Source organism: Schistocerca piceifrons, chromosome 6 (assembly GCF_021461385.2).
Source record: "Schistocerca piceifrons isolate TAMUIC-IGC-003096 chromosome 6, iqSchPice1.1, whole genome shotgun sequence".
In the NCBI taxonomy this organism is placed as follows: domain Eukaryota; kingdom Metazoa; phylum Arthropoda; class Insecta; order Orthoptera; family Acrididae; genus Schistocerca; species Schistocerca piceifrons.
Window position 1 is genome coordinate 499,810,436 of NC_060143.1, and position 19,078 is coordinate 499,829,513.

The 19,078-nt window shown below is 45.0% G+C and overlaps 1 pseudogene; it reads right to left on the reverse strand.

Moving 5' to 3' along the window:
• Nucleotides 1-18,360: 18,360 nt before the first annotated feature.
• LOC124803682 lies at nt 18,361-18,478 on the reverse strand (annotated as a pseudogene).
• Between the last annotated feature and the right edge of the window lie 600 nt (nt 18,479-19,078).

Here is a 19,078-nt window from a genome sequence, read left to right on the forward strand (position 1 = left end):
GAATGTGAAAATTGAAAGGAAATGAATTATAGATTGTTCAAAGATTCATCCGAAACTGTATTACTTCGTTGTATAAATATTTTCCATCCTTTTATAAATGTCTGGGAGGAAGGAAACGTACATATCACGTGTTCCGTATCAAAAGCGATAACATGTTCAAATGTCGTATTTCTACGGCTACAAAAGATAGTGTCACGTCACTAGACCTTGAGAAAGAACTAAACTAAATTGTTTTGACTGGAGTATATAAAACCACGATAAACCAATAAATACTTTTTTTAATATTTGTGTACTAATATTTGTTTGCAAAATTAAACACCCAGTTTTATGTACAGTATCAGTGTTTGTTCCATGAGTGTTATCTACGGAATCGCTTGATTTGTGGCAACGTCAGTTCACGGATATGACATTATATCTACCAGAACATATATTTCTTTTTAATTATTCATCATAGGCTCCTAGCATACACGTGTTTTAGTAGCCATCAAAACTTAAAAGGATTCGCCAGTATATCAAGACAATATTTGACCTTCGTCACACACACATTTAGGGCATACATTCAGCCAAATATCTTTAGACGTTACACACTGATTATCCAGAACATTATGACCATCTGCGAAATAGCTGGTATGTATTCCGGGGAAGATTGGGGGGGGGGGGGGGCAGAGGCGATGATCTGTGACCTCAACGTCACATTCGGTTACACCCCAGAAGTGTTCGATCGGGTTCAGATATGATGAATTGGGGGTGGGGGGTGGGGGGGGAAGCACATCAGCTGGAACTGACCACTTTGTTCCTCGAGCCACTTCGTCACACTTCTGGCCTTGTGACATGCACATTATTTTCCTGAAAAATGCCACTGCCGTCGGGAACTATGATAGGCAAGAAAGCAGTGCACGTGATCTGCAACCTGTGTTCAATATATCTTGACGGTCATGGTACCTTGCACAGGTTCCACTGTACACTCGGATGCCCAAGTGAATGTTACCTACAGCATAATGGAGACGCCGACAACCTGTCTCCATCTGGCATTACAGGTATCAAGGAGTTGTTGCCCTGGAAGACGACGGATTGGCGCCCTCCCATCGGCATGATGAAGAAGATGTCAGACAAAGCAACGCATTGCCACTGCGCCAACGTCCAGTGCCGATGTTCACGTACCCATTTCAGCCGTAGTTGAGGAGGTCATGGTGTAAAAATTGGCACATGAATGGGTCGTCGACTGCGGAGGTCCATCGTTAGGATTTTTCGGTGCACTGTGTGTTCACACACACTTGTACGCTACCCAGCATTAAAGTCTGATTTTAGTTTCGTCACAGATCGCCGCCTGCAGTGTTGTACCAGTCTGCCCGGCCAACGACGTCCGGCATCTGTAATGAGGGGTGGTCGCCCCACCCCACTACCTCCGACAAGTCGCGCAGTTTGCGAAATACTCGTGCATAGCCTCCGGGCCATCGAAGTCTGCCCTCGGTCAAACTCAGATCGCTTGCCTTCCCCATACTACAAACTGACAGGACGCTCACTGATATAGCAAGCACCGTGCGTGTGTCTGAAAGCACTCATTCCTCGCCAGATGACGCTGGTATCGCCTGGACGGGTTTACATCGATAGTACGTCGGTGATCATAATGTTATCAGTGCTTACATTTACTTAAACTACTGGACACAGATAATGTCTAACCGCTAGCTTACATTAAAACAGTTTATTCAGTCAGTGAATAAGGTTCAAGGGCCACCATTCCTTCTAGATTTTGACGTCTTCTTGCGCTGTAACCCTTGCTATTGCATTATAAGCAATTTTTGTTGCATCTCCTACAACTGGAGTAGTGCACAGTGGCTGGCAGTGACCACGACTCTAGAGCTCCTTTAGAAATTTGACTCTACCTTTCTCATAACGCCTACGTTGATATAGGATGTGATTTGCGAGGGCCGTTCAAAAAGTAATGGAATACGTTTTTTCCTTAAAACAGGTTGGTTTTATTTAGGATTCCAGCACACCGTGTTATTTTACACATTTTTGGCTACATAACCCTATTTCCCAACATCAATTTCATTCAGTGCTGAGGTCTTACACTGCCTTACTTGGAGGACCTGGTACCACTGTACTCGTAGAAGTCGGAGCCAACGCCTTGCTGCATCGATAACCTCCCCTTCGTCCTCATACTGTTTGCCGCGGAATGGATCGTTCACTGGTCAGAAAACATGCGGAAAGTGCGAGATTCGGTCTGCAGGCTGGATCAGGTAGAACAATGCAATGAAATTTTGTGAGCCCTCTCTGTTGCGCAGACTTCTGTGAGGCGTTGCCTTGTCATGGAGATGGAGAAATTCGTTTGCATTTTTGTGCCATCGAACACCCTAAAAGCGTTTCTCAGTTTCCTCAGGGTAGCACGATACACTTCACAGTCGGTCATTGCACCATGAGAGAGAACATCAAACAGAATAACCCCTTCAGAGTCCAAGAAGGCTGTCACCGTGACTACCAGCTGAGTGTGCGGCTTCGAACTTTTTCTTCGGATAAGAAGTCGTGTGACGCCACTCTATGGATTGCTGTTTTGTTTCCCGTTCGAAGTGGTGAACCTATCTGACACAGTGTGAGCACTACCATCAGAGACCGCCTCGCTCAACGACTCACCGTGCTGTTGTTCACGGCCATATTTCCGTAGACATTCTGCAATCGCTTATGAACATCTGCGATGCCCTGCCCTGGTCTCCAAAAGAAACTCAATGAGAGCTCTCTGCGTGGAAAGTACCTCCATTATAGAATCCATTTTGAAGGTTACATATAGTGCCACCATGTAAGGGAACCACGTGAAACAATAGGAGCTGAAGCGAGAATATTCCACGGTGTCTCTCAATAAATTCTACATTTTTGATAGAAACTAGCCGATGAAGAAATGCGTTGCACTACTTACTGGCTGCCGGCCGTTGTGGCCGAGTGGTTCTAGGCGCTTCAATCTGGAACCGCGCGACCGCTACGATCGCAGGTTCTGATCCTGCCTCTGGCATGGATCTGTGTGATGTAATTAGTTAGGTTTAACTAGTTCTAAGTTATAGGGGACTGATGACCTCAAATGTTAAGTCCCGTAATGTTCGCCGGCCGCGGTGATCTCGCGGTTCTAGGCGCGCAGTCCGGAACCGTACGACTGCTACGGTCGCAGGTTCGAATCCTGCCTCAGACATGGATGTGTGTGATGTCCTTAGGTTAGTTAGGTTTAAGTAGTTCTAAGTTCTAGGGGACTGATGACCACAGCTGTTAAGTCCCATAGTGCTCAGAGCCATTTGAACCGTAGTGCTCAGAGCCAGCCACTTAATGGCCGCTCCCCGTACGTCGGGAATAATTACATCATCACGATGACACAGTTGTGCGTCTCCAATAAGCCGATTCTGTGTAGGTAGGGAACGGAGGCAGGGGGAAGGTCCATGACTGAGACACATTCTCACAATGGATGCTATTATTTTCCCTGAATGTCAGGATCTTATAAACCATGGCTATTTTCGTATGAATGGCTGTACACATGCTTACCTGTTAGTTCACCTATTTTGGCTTTCGTTCCATTCTCCCTGCCACGAAAGAATCGCTTGTTGTTTTACTTTCAGGAGGTAATCTGTAAACGGTATTTTTATGTCCATACGTCTTTCAATGTTAATTGTAGCTCTCTCCCGTCGATCAACTACATCATTGTATTTAACGCCGAAATGAGATTTAATCCAACCAAATTTTATAATTTTACCTGTCTTCTTTGCTTGATGATAGACATCTATAATGTCGAAAGTGCATTAATTAGTTCTTTCATTCCGATTCCCGCAACTAATTAAGTTCAGAGTCGTTGACGGTTGACGCATGGGGGATTTTTGAGGTAACGGGTGAATTGTGGCGCCCTGAAGATATTCTAAGTTGGCGTGGCCACACGGGCCGCTCGGCCAGCCGAGACCTGGCAGCAAACACGTGGTGGAGAAGGGGTGGCGAACGTTAGCCGGACGAGAAGGGTAGCCCCACCGCGTGGTCCGGCCGCATGGCTGGGAAATCCATTGCGACGCTGTGTAGATGAAGGACACACGCCGAGATTGCCAAAGATGGCGGACATTGAGAAACCTTAATGACAGACATTTCACAGTTCGTATAAAAATTAATAGTAGCCAGATGAATCATGATACCCCAAAAAGAAACATGTACATTGCCATTATCTGCACGACGATTCTGATGGTGTAATCAGACTTTCAATATCTTTATTAGTTTAAAGTTAAGTATCGGACGGTAAATTATACAAGTAACAACCAGCAACGAATTTCCAAAATATAAACGCTTCATCCGATTTTGTCTATCGCCCTGTCTTTAGAAAGCTATTAGTGTAAACATAAATTGGTATGAATTACAGGCATGTAACTTGAATAGTACATGAGTTACTGGAGGTCAAAGTGACCGATTACTATCGATCGCGTCAAGCCATAAGTACTCTACAGTTACACAAAAGAACAGTAGCAGCATGCTTATAAATATATTTATTCTGCTGTGTCGTTGTTGATATCCGATATGTACTATTCATGAAGAAATTGGTTAAATATTTACTGTGTTTTAGAAGGCACAGAGACATTAGGCTACTGGCCAACCTTTTGTTCTATTCCTTTGGTATATGTTTATTTATCTAATAATGTGTGTTAGATCGTGTTTATGATCCAGCCGTAGGAATATTTATTTAATTTCCAGAACTTAAATGTAAATCCATTATTTCAAATATGTTTCATTATGTTTGTGAGTGTACGTTGGCTTCAAGACAGGGCGGGAGCGCTGTAGCCGATCACACCGATCGTTGCGGGGGAGGAACATCGTTTCGGGAGAGAGGACACGGGGGCAGTTCGGAACGGTGAGGCGCGAGAGACGGTTGCACAGGACACAGAAAGTCGCGGGAGATTGGAGAGTGTGGAGCGGTTTGCGCGTGGTCGCGACAGATAGAAATACTTCGGAGTGCCGACTTGTGCACTTATGAGATTTTTGTGGCTTCTACAGTGAATACGTCGTGTGCGTTTACAAGTGAATACCTCGCGAGCTATGTTGTCATTCATAACTAATAACGTGCAGTAGGAATCTATTGTTTCCCTGTTATTCAACTTACATTTTATTCAACTCCTGGACCACTGACACCAATAAGTGTTTTGCAGAAAAATACCGCATTCTCAAAAGTACTTCTATTTTCATACTCATAGTTTGAAGTCATTAAGATAGTACCTACAGATTTTATTTAATTGCAATCTTTCATTTATAAATTTATACGGCACTTTCATAATTCGCAATTGCCGAGTGATAGAAACCTTCGACCATTCGATTCATTTGTGTATTCTTGTCGTATACTGACTGTAGGCCCAGCAGTATTTGGCCTGTAATGCGGCAACTACGTATCCCAGCTCCTAGACAACGAAACCAGCCAAAACTTTTAATATTGGAACTCTGAGTCGCAGGTTACGTAGTTGTGGGCCACCTCATTTCATTCATTTTCTATTTGAGAGCCCACAGTTTTGAGGAACATAAGACATTTTATTGCCTATATAACATTAAATTTTTCATCTAGAAAGATGGAAGCTTTGCCTGGTAGTTGAAAATTCTGCAGTGTGCATGAAAATGCCATGAGACGAAGTGGCCATGTGGACGCACTTTAGTAACTTACACATGTCATGAGCACATTATTTTATTATTTTGGAAATAATTAAATGTGTGGTCAAGACATTGGAAAGTTATTGAAGGTGAAACAGCCTTTATTCCTCAGTTTGTCGACAGAAAAAAGCGCATCCTGTATGATTTTCCATATCTATTTTTCAGTCGTCCGTTCGTGCACAAAATCCTGCACCGGCAACGCTTTCGCAATAATGGACGGCTATAGAGGCAACGTGGCTCAATATTTCTGCAGGGGACGTCCTGCGACTTGGGGAGTCCACGACACATCGAGATGCTGCAGTACGCCGGGGAAAAGGAGACCCAACTCGATATTAGGAGGTACCCAGCGACTTTTGTCACCTCAGTGTTTATCAGCTTCCACCCACAACGCAGAATTTGGGCTAAAATTACAGGGTCATACGTAAGTACTATACTTCCGGGATTTCAAAAATCGACTGCACGCAAACTACACTGATGCTCACAAATTAAGGATAACTGCAGAATGTGATGCCACACAATGTCGCACTACACGAAACTGGCGCTAATGGCATTGGCATATAGGGAACACACACGAGACAGATCTGCAAGTCCACGGTATTGGTGATAAGTTGAGAAAAGCGTCCCGTAACACATGTGCTACAAAACGCCACTATTTCCTGCGCATGTACACCGACATCAGTATGGGATATGATCACCATGCACACGTACACAGGCCGCACAACGGGTTGGCATAATCTGGATCAAGTGGTCGAGCAGTTCTGTGGTATAGCCTCCCATTCTTGCACCAGTGCCTGATGGAGCTCCTGAAGTGTTGTCCTACAGATTTGAAGACGTGCAGCGATACGTCGACCGAGAGCATCCCAGACGTATTCGATGGGTTTTAGGTCTTGAGAACAGGCGGGCCACTCCATTCGCCTGATATCTTCTGTTTCGAGGTACTCCTCCACGATGGCAGCTCGGTGGCGCCGTGCGTTATCATCCATCAGGAGGAAGGTGGGTCCCACGGCATCCCTGAAAAGGCTGACATACTGGTGCAAAATGACGTCCCGATACACCTGTCCTGTTACAGTTCCTCTGTCAAAGACGTGCAGGGGTGTACGTGCACCAGTCATAATCCCACCCCACACCATCAAACAACGACCTCCATACAGGTCCCTTTCAAGGGCATTAAAGGGTTGGTATCTGGTTCCTGGTTCACGCCAGGTGAAAATCCGGCGAGAATCACTGTTCAGACTATACCTGGACCCGTCCGTGAACATAACCTGGGATCACTGTTCCAATCACCATGTACTGTTTTCTTGACACCAGGCTTTACCTTTACGGACTCTCCTGTGATCTGGGGTTAGTGGAATGCACCTTGCAAGTCTCCGGGCGAATCAACCACGTCTGTTCAGTCGTCTGTATACTGTCCGTCTGGACACAACTGTCCCAGTGGCTGCGATAAGATACCGAGCAAGGCTACCTGCTGTACCCCGTGGCCGTCTGCGGGCAGTGATGGTGAGATCGGTCTTCTTGTGTTGCACGTACCCTGTCATGCACCAACGCACGTCTGCATAGACTTACATGGATATGGTGTCTGTTCTTTCGGACATGTCCGAAAGAAAAGACACAATATCCATATAAGTATATAGTTCTGGCAACACCGACCACGACCTTCTTCTTCGGTGCGGATGCACACAAATTACCCGAACTCCTACGAGACTTAGTAAGAATGTCTTCTATGAGTAATGAGTGTGTTGGGTAGGGACACTACGAATGTAGTGTGTGGACATATAAGGTGAGAATGTGGGTCTCGCAGGAGGTGTGCTTGAGATAGTCCCTGCAGTCGCATTACCCTCCGGTCCCTCGGTGGCTCAGATGGATAGAGCGTCTGTCATGAAAACAGGAGATCCCGGGTTCGAGTCCAGGTCGGGGCATACATTTTCACCTGTCCCCGTTGATATATATCAACGCCCGTCAGCAGCTGAAAGTTTTAATGTATAATTCTAACACCCTTGCGCATGTGGCTTGCTGCCAGCGCCACCGTGCGACGACTGCAGGTCAAATGCACCGTATGGTCATACCCCGAGATGATTTAAACCCGCAAATCGCCCACCACAGCGTTGCCTCGCAATGTATCAACATTATCCTTAATTTATGAGCATGAGTGTAGACCACATTCAGAATAGTACCACAAATCAGCAGATGGAACATTTCTCCAGATTTCGGACTGTACCACACATCAGGTCTTCGTTGCACTAGGGAGCAGGCATGTCTGAACACGTACACAAATCATCTGCTCCGTATTGTCGTCATATCGATTTAGTTCGCACCTGCAGACAGGTAACCCAATGAGCAGATTTCGAAAGCTGACTGCTATCAAAGCTCCGTAGGCAAATCGTGTCTGCAACTATTAATTAATTCCAGAATGAGATTTTCACTCTGCAGCGGCGTGTGCGCTGATATGAAACTTCCTGGCAGATTAAAACTGTGTGCCGGACCGAAACTTGAACTTGGTACCTTTGCTTTTCGCGGGCAAGTGCCTTACCAACTGAGCTACCCAAGCACGACTCACGCCCCGTCGTCACAGCTTTACTTCTGCCAGTATGTAAATAATGGGACACGCTGTGTCACAAATGGTGCCTATATTTATTACCTGCAATCTGAAAAAACTTGGATACATATGTGTGTCATGTAATTGCCTAATATCTAAGACAACAACAGGAAAGAAGCGACGTATGTACGGTGTCGAGAAAGGTTTACTGAGTGCACTCTCTGTGAAAGACGTGCGCTTGTTTCTGACTTCTTTCATTATTTATGTGATTTTTAATCTTGCGATAGTATGGTCATCTTGCTCCTAATCTGTAATATCAAAATCACACTGATCTTGAAGGAGAACTGGAGCAAGTTATTGGAATTTATTCTACTTCAATGGTTTCCTTCCCCCCCCCCCCCCCCCCCCCCCCGCCCCCCTTGACCATTTAGTAGAAAGCATGTGGGAGCTGTTTGAATATGTTGTAGAGGAGAAAGAAGTCCCTTTACTTATTCTTTCTCGTACCCACGTTTATATTCATCCTTCTTACGTATTTCCGGTGCAGCGAATGTGTTCACTTGCAACAACATTAACGAATCACTGGCTATCCCGTCTCATTCGGGTTCTCTGCTTAAACAGCAAGTACATTTCGCAGCTTTTCTGCCTATCCTCACTGGCGCTGGAGTGGGCGCTACCTCCCCTTCCCAAAAAAGTTGAGCTCCGCTCTGAACAAAAGTCAGAGGTTGCCTTTGTGTGGAAGTCGTGTTCCAGCTCTTGGTCGGTAAGCATGTGTGTTCCTAATGGGCATAAAATTAAAGTCACGATCGCTTTGAGTTAGGAAATCAGTGAACTTGAAAGCATCAGCACTTTCTTTTTTCCTTGTAAATTCGTTGCGTATTTTTCTATTATTGCGTGTGCAATTCGCTTATTTTTCAGCCATTTTGTACTTTGTGTTCCTCCTTTCTCCGTTATTCATTTTTCATACGCCGTGTACCCACTAGGTGTACACGCTAAGTGACGCCTTTCGCGCGTATTTTGTCACTGTTGATTTCCCTCATTGTTCTTTAATTTGTGTGCTAAATGAATATTCCGAGAGTAATTTCGAGGAGACTGAATTTTGTTGTTTTATATGAGATCTCGAGAGCACGTGGCCAGTGGCTGATTCTTTGCGATATTGGAATTATCTGTTAAATATTCTGTTCGCGATGATAACAATACTTTTGCTTTCAAATGACCCGAGAATCGTGTAAAGTATTTTGATTAAGATTACAGAAAAATTCGTACGGAGGGAGGGGGCACTTTGTTCTTTTAACCACCCAGTAGCGAGTTCCCCTCTCTATGTAGTTCGTATGCTAATTGTTTCCAGTTTTTTTTCAGTCACTATCGCAATTTTCATTGCGCAACGGCCAAGCACCCGCATATACCTTCCGTTTCTCGTCTAACCATTTCACCTAATTTCTTAACGAGAGATGCAGCTACTGAGATAATTGTTAATCCCTTATATCAGGTTTAACTGGCAGAGGGTAGAGAGAATTTCATAAACTAATTAACCGAGACATTGGTTTTCGAAAACAAGATACTGCGTGTAGTAAACTTGAAGACGACAACTCCTTTCAATGATCATTAATGTAAGGGAATCTGCAAAGCACTTTTTTAAGAAATCCATAATAACTAGTAAAGAGAATAATAAAATTTGAATTATGTCGCCATAAGGTCTGTCGGATCTGGCATTACCATGGCATGTTGTTAAATGAAATAGATTCATTATAGTGTTTAATTTCTTCTCTGATCCGGCACGACCCTTGCACTCGCGACGAACATAAACAGACGAATTAATGTCTTTCTTTCATTCGCGGAAGATTGACGTGATTCATTAGTTAGCACTCAACCAAAATCCACTTGATGTGGTGAAAGAGACTGTGTTATTAGGAGAATTATAGTGAAATATATTAATTATAGTCATGTTAAGCAGTTTACTCAACCATTGACGTAAAATTCCATATCCTATTTTGATTGAGAAACATTAGTCATTGAACGTAATTTGCCCTAGAAATCAAATAATGCTACTTCTCGGTACCAGGAACCTGTTTTATCTGCACGAAACTTACTGATGAGCCAAAACGTTACGACCACTACTCACTGTGATACTGAATGTCATCCCAATGCGTTGCAGCCAAGTGACGCAATAAGAACAGGGATGAATGGGGAATCACTCCAGCGATGATACTGGCCGTAAATGGATAAATCCACTGAAATAATAGACTCTAACAAAAAGAAGATTTTTATGGCGCAGCGCCTGGGCGTTATCATCTCGGGAACGTCGAAGCTCGTTGGCCATCAACTTGCTGCTATCGTGAGCATGCACTGATGAGCCAAAACATTATGACCGCCTGCTTAATAGCTTCTTTGCCAGTCTTTGGAACGAAATTCATGACTTATTCTGCATATCTGGGATCCGATAGTTTACTGGGAGGTTTATGGAAGTATGTGGCATGTCTACACTCAGATCATGCAGTTCACATAAATAACATGCCGGTGAACAGCGTATGTTGTGATGGTGCCCTATAGCGACACAGATGGGTTCGATAGCATTTCCATCAGGCGAATTTGGTCGCTCAGACATCGTCGTGAGATCACCGTAATGCTCCTCAACCCACTATCGCACGGTTCTGGCTCCGAGACACGGACAATGCCAAAGATGACATCGCCTTCAGGAAAGGTATCAGACATGAAGGAATGCTGGCGGTTTGCAACTATCAGCGTGTCATAGCTGCCGTGCAAGCACACGAGAATGTCTCTCATTACATAATACTACTCACACTGCCTACATCCGTGGAGCGCTGCACATTTCGAGCCGCCGCTCACCTCGATGACGGCGTTTGTGGAGAGGACCATCGATGTGGTATAGCGAAAATGTGATTCATCCGAAGAGCCGAGACGTTTCCATTGATCAACGGTAGAAGCCCGATGGTCCAGTGCGCACTGCAATCGTAAGTTACGAAGTCACTGGGTCATAATGTGAACACGTAGGGGGTGGTCTGTTGCAGAGTTCCTCCTTCATCTGTGTACGATGAACGGTGTGCTTCGATACACTTCTGTGTGCACCGGCATTGCGCTTTTTTGGCTGAAATGCCACAGATCACCATCTACCCTGCTTTACGGAGCAGACAAGCCTCCAAACCCCATGTTCTGAGAATAATCGTGGAGGTCCAACCATTCAGTACCTAGTACCTACCTCCTTTCATAGCTGCTCACGGCTGTAGTACATGAACATTTGACTAGCTTCGCAGTTTTCGAGGTAGTCGGTCATAGGTTTTGTGTAACAAAGTTGCTCTGAGCACTATGGGACTTAACATCTTTAGGTCATCAGTCCCCTAGAACTTAGAACTACTTAAATCTAACTAACCTAAGGACATCACACACATCTATGCCCGAGGCAGGATTCGAACCTGCGACCGTAGCGGTCGCGCCGTTCCCGACTGAAGCGCCTAGAACCGCTCGGCCACCGCGTTCGGCCTTTGAGTAACATAAACTGCCCTTTGTCAATAGAGTTTATCGCAATGGATTTCCCATTTGCACTCCATATCTTCGCAAAGATGTACCCCTTTCGTGTGTGCTCCACTTTCAAACTTTCGTTACCGCGTCACGTGCCCGCAATGACACCAGGCGGCGTCCGGCGTCATGATGGGCAGTGGTTCTAATGCTTTGACTTATCACTGTACGTGGAAAATAGTTGAAGAACTGGAAAACCACGAGTGGTTGACAAGGTATTGATCACCCGCGCCTCATCACAGAACGTGGAGCCTAGAGGCTTGCGAGTTCAACAAAGAAGGATAGCGGCGATCGATGGCATTATAGGGTTCAGTGGAGGTGCATGCTCAAGTCTTTCGCGGCAAGTTGTGTAGCGCACATTGCTGAACGAGAGGTTCCTCAACAGACCGTCCGTAAGTGTTTCAATGTGGCCACAAAGCCATTGTCGATCAGGATTGCATTGAGACGAGGTCATGGACACTGATCTGTGGGTCAACGGAAAAATGTCGCATGCCAGAAGAAGCACTTTCCTTCCTTCACCAGGTCGATCGTAGTGTCTGTATTTTCCCTCATCCAGGTGAATGGCTGTTCGAAACATGCACCGCGCAACAGACTCAGAACAGCGGGGAAGTACAGGGTGTTTATAAATGAATATCAGGGTTTTAACGCATTATAATATTTATTACATTAAACTTACAGTTATAAATGATATGTCAATTGAAAGAGCAACTCAAACAGTTGTGTTTCGCAACAGTGCGCATGCGCAGGCGCAATGTTTCCCGCGCAATCCGCTAGACAGCGGTAGTGGCGAAGATGGCAACTAGTGAACAGAAAGCGTTTTATGTTTTGCAGTTTGCAAAGACCTACTCTATATTTACTGTGCAACGTGCGTTCTGGCTGAAGTTCGGTTGTGATCCTCCAATTGATAATAACATTCGTAGATGGTATCATCAATTTTAAGATACCGGCTGCCTTTGTAAGTGGTAGAGCACAGGACGACCAAGAGTTAGTGAAGAGACTGTTGAGCGAGTGAGAGAATCGTTCACTCGTAGCCCAAAGAAATCAGTCCGAAAGGCTAGTCGTGAATTACAAGTTCCCGTGTCGACTGTTTGGAAAGTTTTAAGAAAATGCGCAAAACTACGTCCTTACCGTTTACAGTTACTACAGGTTCTAAAGCTGGCAGACCATGGATTACGTGCCAACTTCGCAAACGAAATGTTGTTTCATGACGATGAAGATTTTCTGGATCATGCTGTCTTCAGTGATGAATCGACCTTTCACCTTAGTGGACGTGTTAACACTCACAATGCGCGCATTTGGGGCTCAGAAAATCCTTATGAGGTGGTACAAATGCAACGAGATTCCCCTAAAGTGACTGTTTTTTTGTGCCGTATCCCTGTGGAAAGTTTATGGGCCTTTCTTTTTTGGTGATCCTACTGTAACTGGCACTTCTTACCTTGATACACTAGAGCAATGGCTCTTCCCTCAGTTGGAAGAAGATTTATTTTCCAGCAAGATGGTGCGCCACCTCACTGGCATAGGAAAGTACGTGACTGGTTGAGCTTCACTGTACCCAAGTGCTGGATAGGACGCAAGGGGCCCAGTGAAGGGGCTTGCTCTGCATGGCCTCCACGTTCACCCGACCTAAAGCCATGCGAACTTTTCCTTTGGGGCTTCATCAAGGATCGTGTGTAAGTGCTTCCGCTACCAGCAGACCTCCCTGAATTAAGAAACCGGATTGAGGCAGCTATTGCTACAATCGCTGAAGACACACTTATTAACGTTTGGGAAGAAGTCAGCTACAGAGTCGATGTGTGTTGTGTGACATAGTGCTCACATTGAATATTAATAAGGTTGGCATATCATTTGTAACTGTAAGTTTAATATAATAAATATTATAAAGCGGTAAAACCCCAATATTCATTTATAAACACCCTGTATGATGCTATGGTAGACGTTTACTTGCGTTTCCATAGGGCCTGTAGCAGTAACCGTGACTGCTGTGGACAACGTGTGCTTTATTGTGGGCCACCAGCATGCTAAATCCATGACACTAGGCCATAATGGTGCTACCGTAGTTTACTTTGCTCGATAGCGAGCTAACGTTGATATCTCGGTCAACATATTCAACCAGCGGAACACACTCCTTGCGAAATATGATGCAATTTCCGCATCCTCAAACGGCTAGACCATAATGTTCGGAATTAGCGGGGCAAGTGAATAAACATCTGGTGCCTCAAATCTTCGAAAATCTACCAACGGCGTCTGAAATCTACGCCACATAAAAGCAAAGGCTTGGCAAAAGTCAGCTGATATAATATCGTGTCGGACCTCCTTTCGCCCAGCATATTGCAGCATCTCTACGTGGCATGGACTCACCAAGTCATTCGAAGTACCCTGCAGATATATTGAGCCATGTTGCCTCTATGGGAGTCCATAATTGCGAGAGTGTTGCCGATGCAGGATTTTGTGCCTGGACTGACCTCTCAATCGCCGGCCGGGGTGGCCGAGCGCTTCTAGGCGTTTCAGTCCGGAACCCCGCGACCGCTACGGTCGCAGGTTCGAATCCTGCCGCGGGCATGGATGTGTGTGATGTCCTTAGGATGGTTAGGTTTCAGTAGTTCTAAGTTCTAGGGGACTGATGACCTCAGATGCTAAGTCCCATAGTGCTCAGAGCCATTTGAACCATTATTCGACCTCTCAATCATGTCCTATAAATGAAACTTCCAGGCAGATTAAAACTGTGTGCCCGACCGAGACTCGAACTCGGGACCTTTGCCTTTCGCGGGCAAGTGCTCTACCGACTGAGCTACCGAAGCACGACTCACGCCCTGTACTCACAGCTTTACTTCTGCCAGTACCTCGTCTCCTACCTTCCAAACTTTACAGAAGCTCTCCTGCGAACCTTGCAGAACTAGCACTCCTGAAAGAAAGGATATTGCGGAGACATGGCTTAGCCACAGCCTGGGGGATGTTTGTAAAGTTTGGAAGGTAGGAGACGAGGTACTGGCAGAAGTAAAGCTGTGAGTACCGGGCGTGAGTCGTGCTTCGGTAGCTCAGTCGGTAGAGCACTTGCCCGCGAAAGGCAAAGGTCCCGAGTTCGAGTCTCGGTCGGGCACACAGTTTTAATCTGCCAGGAAGTTTCATATCAGCGCACACTCCGCTGCAGAGTGAAAATCTCATTCTGGAAGCATGTCCTATAAATGTTTGATGGTATTCCTGTGGGGCGAACTGAGTGGCCAAATCCATTGCTCAAATTGTCCAGAATGTTCTTCAAACCAGTCACTAACAAATATGTGCCCGTGAAATGGTGCACTGTCAGCTATAAACCTGGAAGTCTTTGAATGGCTTTAAACGACCTCCAAGTAACCGAACATAGTCATTTCCAGCCGATGATCGGTTCAGTTGTACCAGCGGATCCAATAAATTACATGTAAACACAATACACATTATTAAGGACCTACAATCAGCTTGTTCAGTTCCTTTCTGGCAACTTTCGACCACGGCTTCCCGGGATATGCGCCACGTCCGAACCCTATCATCAGCTCTTACCAACTGAAATCGGGACTCGTCTGACCAGGTCGCGGTTTTCCAGTAGTATAGGGTCCAACGTTCGTCGTACGTCCAACACTAATTTCTATGGTTACTTCACGCATTGCTGCTTAAATATTTGCACTGACAACTCTATGGAAACGCCGCTGTCTCGGGCGTTAAGTGTAGGCCGTCAGCCGCTGTGTTTTCCGTGGTGAGGGATAATGCCTGAAATTTGATATTCTCTGCACGTTCTTAACACTGTGGATCTTGGAATACTGAATTCCCAGACCATTTCCGAAACTGCATGTCCCATAGTCTAGCTCCAACTACCATTCTACGTTCAAAGTCTGTTAATCCTCATTGTTGAGTCATAAACAAGCCGGAAACCTTTTCACAGGGATCACCTGAGCGCAGATGACAGCTCCGCCAATGCTTCGTCTTTTATCCCTTATGTATGGGATATTACCGCCATTTGTGAGTGTGTGTATCGCTATCATATGACTTTTGTGGTCACAGTATACAGGGTGAGTCACCTAACGTTACCGCTGGATATATTTCGTAAACCACATCAAATACTGACGAATCGATTCCACAGACCGAACGTGAGGAGAGGGGCTAGTGTAATTGGTTAATACAAACCATAAAAAAATGCACGGAAGTATGTTTTTTAACACAAACCTACGTTTTTTTAAATGGAACCCCGTTAGTTTCGTTAGCACATTTGAACATATAAACAAATACGTAATCAGTGCCGTTTGTTGCATTGTAAAATGTTAATTACATCCGGAGGTATTGTAACCTAAAGTTGACGCTTGAGTACCACTCCTCCGCTGTTCGATCGTGTGTATCGGAGAGCACCGAATTACGTAGGGATCCAAAGGGAACGATGATGGACAGGTACAGAAGAGGCTTGAACAGCACATTACGTCCACATGCTAACACCTTTTTATTGGTCTTTTTCACTGACGCACATGTACATTACCATGAGGGGTGAGGTACACGTACACACGTGGTTTCCGTTTTCAAATACGGAATGGAATAGAGTGTGTCCCGACATGTCAGGCCAATAGATGTTCAATGTGGTGGCCATCATTTGCTGCACACAATTGCAGTCTCTGGCGTAATGAATGTCGTACACGCCGCAGTACATCTGGTGTAATATCGCCGCAGGCTGCCACAATACGTTGTTTCATATCCTCTGGGGTTGTAGGCACATCACGGTACACATTCTCCTTTAACGTACCCCACAGAAAGAAGTCCAGAGGTGTAAAATCAGGAGAACGGGCTGGCCAATTTATGCGTCCTCCACGTCCTATGAAACGCCCGTCGAACGTGTACCTCACCCCTCATGGTGATGTACATGTGCGTCAGTGAAAAAGACCAATAAAAAGGTTTTAGCATGTGGACGTAATGTGCTGTTCCAGTCTCTTCTGTACCCAAGGTCCATCACCGTTCCCTTTGGATCCCTACGTAATTCGGTGCTCTCCGATACGCACGATCGAACAGCGGAGGAGTCGTACTCAAGCGTCAACTTTAGGTTGCAATATCTCCGGATGTAATTAACATTTTACAATGCAACAGACGGCACTGATTACGTATTTGTTTATATGTTCAGATGTGCTAACAAAACTAACGGGGTACGATTTAAAAAAACGTAGGTTGGTGTTAAAAAACATACTTCCGTGCATTTTTTTATGGTTTGTATTAACCAATTACACTAGCCCCTCTCCTCACGTTCGGTCTGTGGAATCGATTCGTCAGTATTTGATGTGGTTTACGAAATATATCCAGCGGTAATGTTAGGTGACTCACCCTGAATATTAAATTACAATTTATTTTTCTTCATCTACTACTACTACCACCACTACACACACTCTCACATGCACACGCAGAGAGACTCCACAGTGTGAATCATTGCATATTAACAGAACAAATGTGTCTGTAACAAAGTTTCGTCCCGCGCATGCTTTCGGTAGACATGGAAGTGTAAGGAAAAGGTTTTGGAGAAGAGGTTGAAAAAAAATCACCCAACCATTGGCAAACCAAAGGTTTGATTAACACTCGATCTAGATTTCATTATTTATGAAAATATCTTCTTCAGAAGGAGTGGGCTTGTTACATTACACGGGGGTAAATTACATCAGCTGAAGCAGAGCGGCTCTTGTCATAGAGAGCAGCCAGATTACACTCAGCACACGTCAGAATAAATGCCCAAAATCGTCGCCATGTTACGTTTTTGGGAACACTGTAATCGCATGTCAGATAAGTATCTTCATTTGAGAATTTGTAGCTGAATATACTTGGGAGAGCCCGAGCTCGAGATATCGATCCCGAGGTTAGGCGTAACTTCTTTTAATTTATTTCACACAGCATGTTAGGTTATTAGGGTTCTTGTTCGTTATAAAGCAATCACAGCAAGTATTACGCAAAACGCAGGAGGTTAATTACATTACACTGATGAGAGTACGATGAAAGACATCCTGTTACTGACAATCTATTTAAAATATTGCTTCTCGCCGTTCTTAGCCAATGTGATAAGCTTTGTAGTTGTTTCTGTCCTGTAAGGAGCAATTTACTTCGATTATAGCTCTGCCTGAATAGTTTTCAGACGTCTCGTCAATAACTGTAATTTTAAACTTTTAAAAACATATATTGTAGGGTATGGGTGTCAAGTTGGATCGGATGAGATTCTGGATGGCTTCAAGCGGCTAAAAGAAGTGGTAAAGGTTGCCAGTCTCGCTTGCGACATGAAAGCAGAGCTCACAACTTCCAGCATAGTCGACAGGATCCGTTGCGGTCCTTTCGTACAGAGCAGAGTGGAAGGTCTCAATCAGAGGCTCAGATGGTTCTGCGATCGTGTAGGCTGCAGATTCCTCGACTTGCGCCAGGTATTTGGGGATTTGTGGAGTGGACTGAGTGATTTTTTTAGGTTCGACCGAACAGGCCTTGGAAGGCCCAACAGTACCCACCGGCCGCCGTGTCATCCTTAGCCCTCAAACGTCACTGGATAACATATGGAGGGGCATGTGGTCAGAACACCGCTCTTCCTGCCGTATGTCAGTTTACTAGACCGGAGCCGCTACTTCTCATTCAAGTAGCTCCTCAGTTTGCCTCACAATGGTTAAGGGCACCCCGTTTGCCAACAGCGCTCGGCCGACCGGATGGTCACCCATCCAAGTGCCAAACCAGCCTGACAGCGCTTAACTTCGGTGGTCTGACGCGAACCGGTGTTACCACTGCGGCAAGGCCGTTGGCTAGATAAAGTAAGCATCGGTATAAAAGCCGTAAATTGGTCGTAGCTGTTTTGGGAAAGTTCCAGAGCTCCAAGAGCTAATAGAGAGCACTGATGCTCAAATTGTTATAGGCACTGGAAGGTGGCTTGAGCCGAAGATAAGGTCAGCAGAAATTTTTGCTAAGAACCTATCGGTGTTCCGAAAGGATAGGATAAACACAGTTACCTGTGGCGAGTTTGTTGCTGTTAGAAGTAGTTCATCTAGTAATGAAATTGAAGCAGATAGTTCCTGTGAGATAGTATGGGCAGAGGTCATTCTTGACAACCGGAATAAAATAATAATTGGATCCTTTTACCGACCTCCCAACTCAGATGATAGAATTGCTGAAAAGTTTTAAGAAAAACAGAATTTAATTTCAAACACGTACCCGACTCATGGAATTATACTTGGTGATGGCTTCAATGTACCTTCGATATGTTGGCGAAAATGCAGATTTAAATCCGGAGGTACGCATAAATCATGATCTGAAATTGTGCTAAATGCATGATCTGGAAATTATTTCGAGCAATTAGTTCTTGAGCCCACACGAATAGTAAACGATTGTGAACACACACTTGACGCC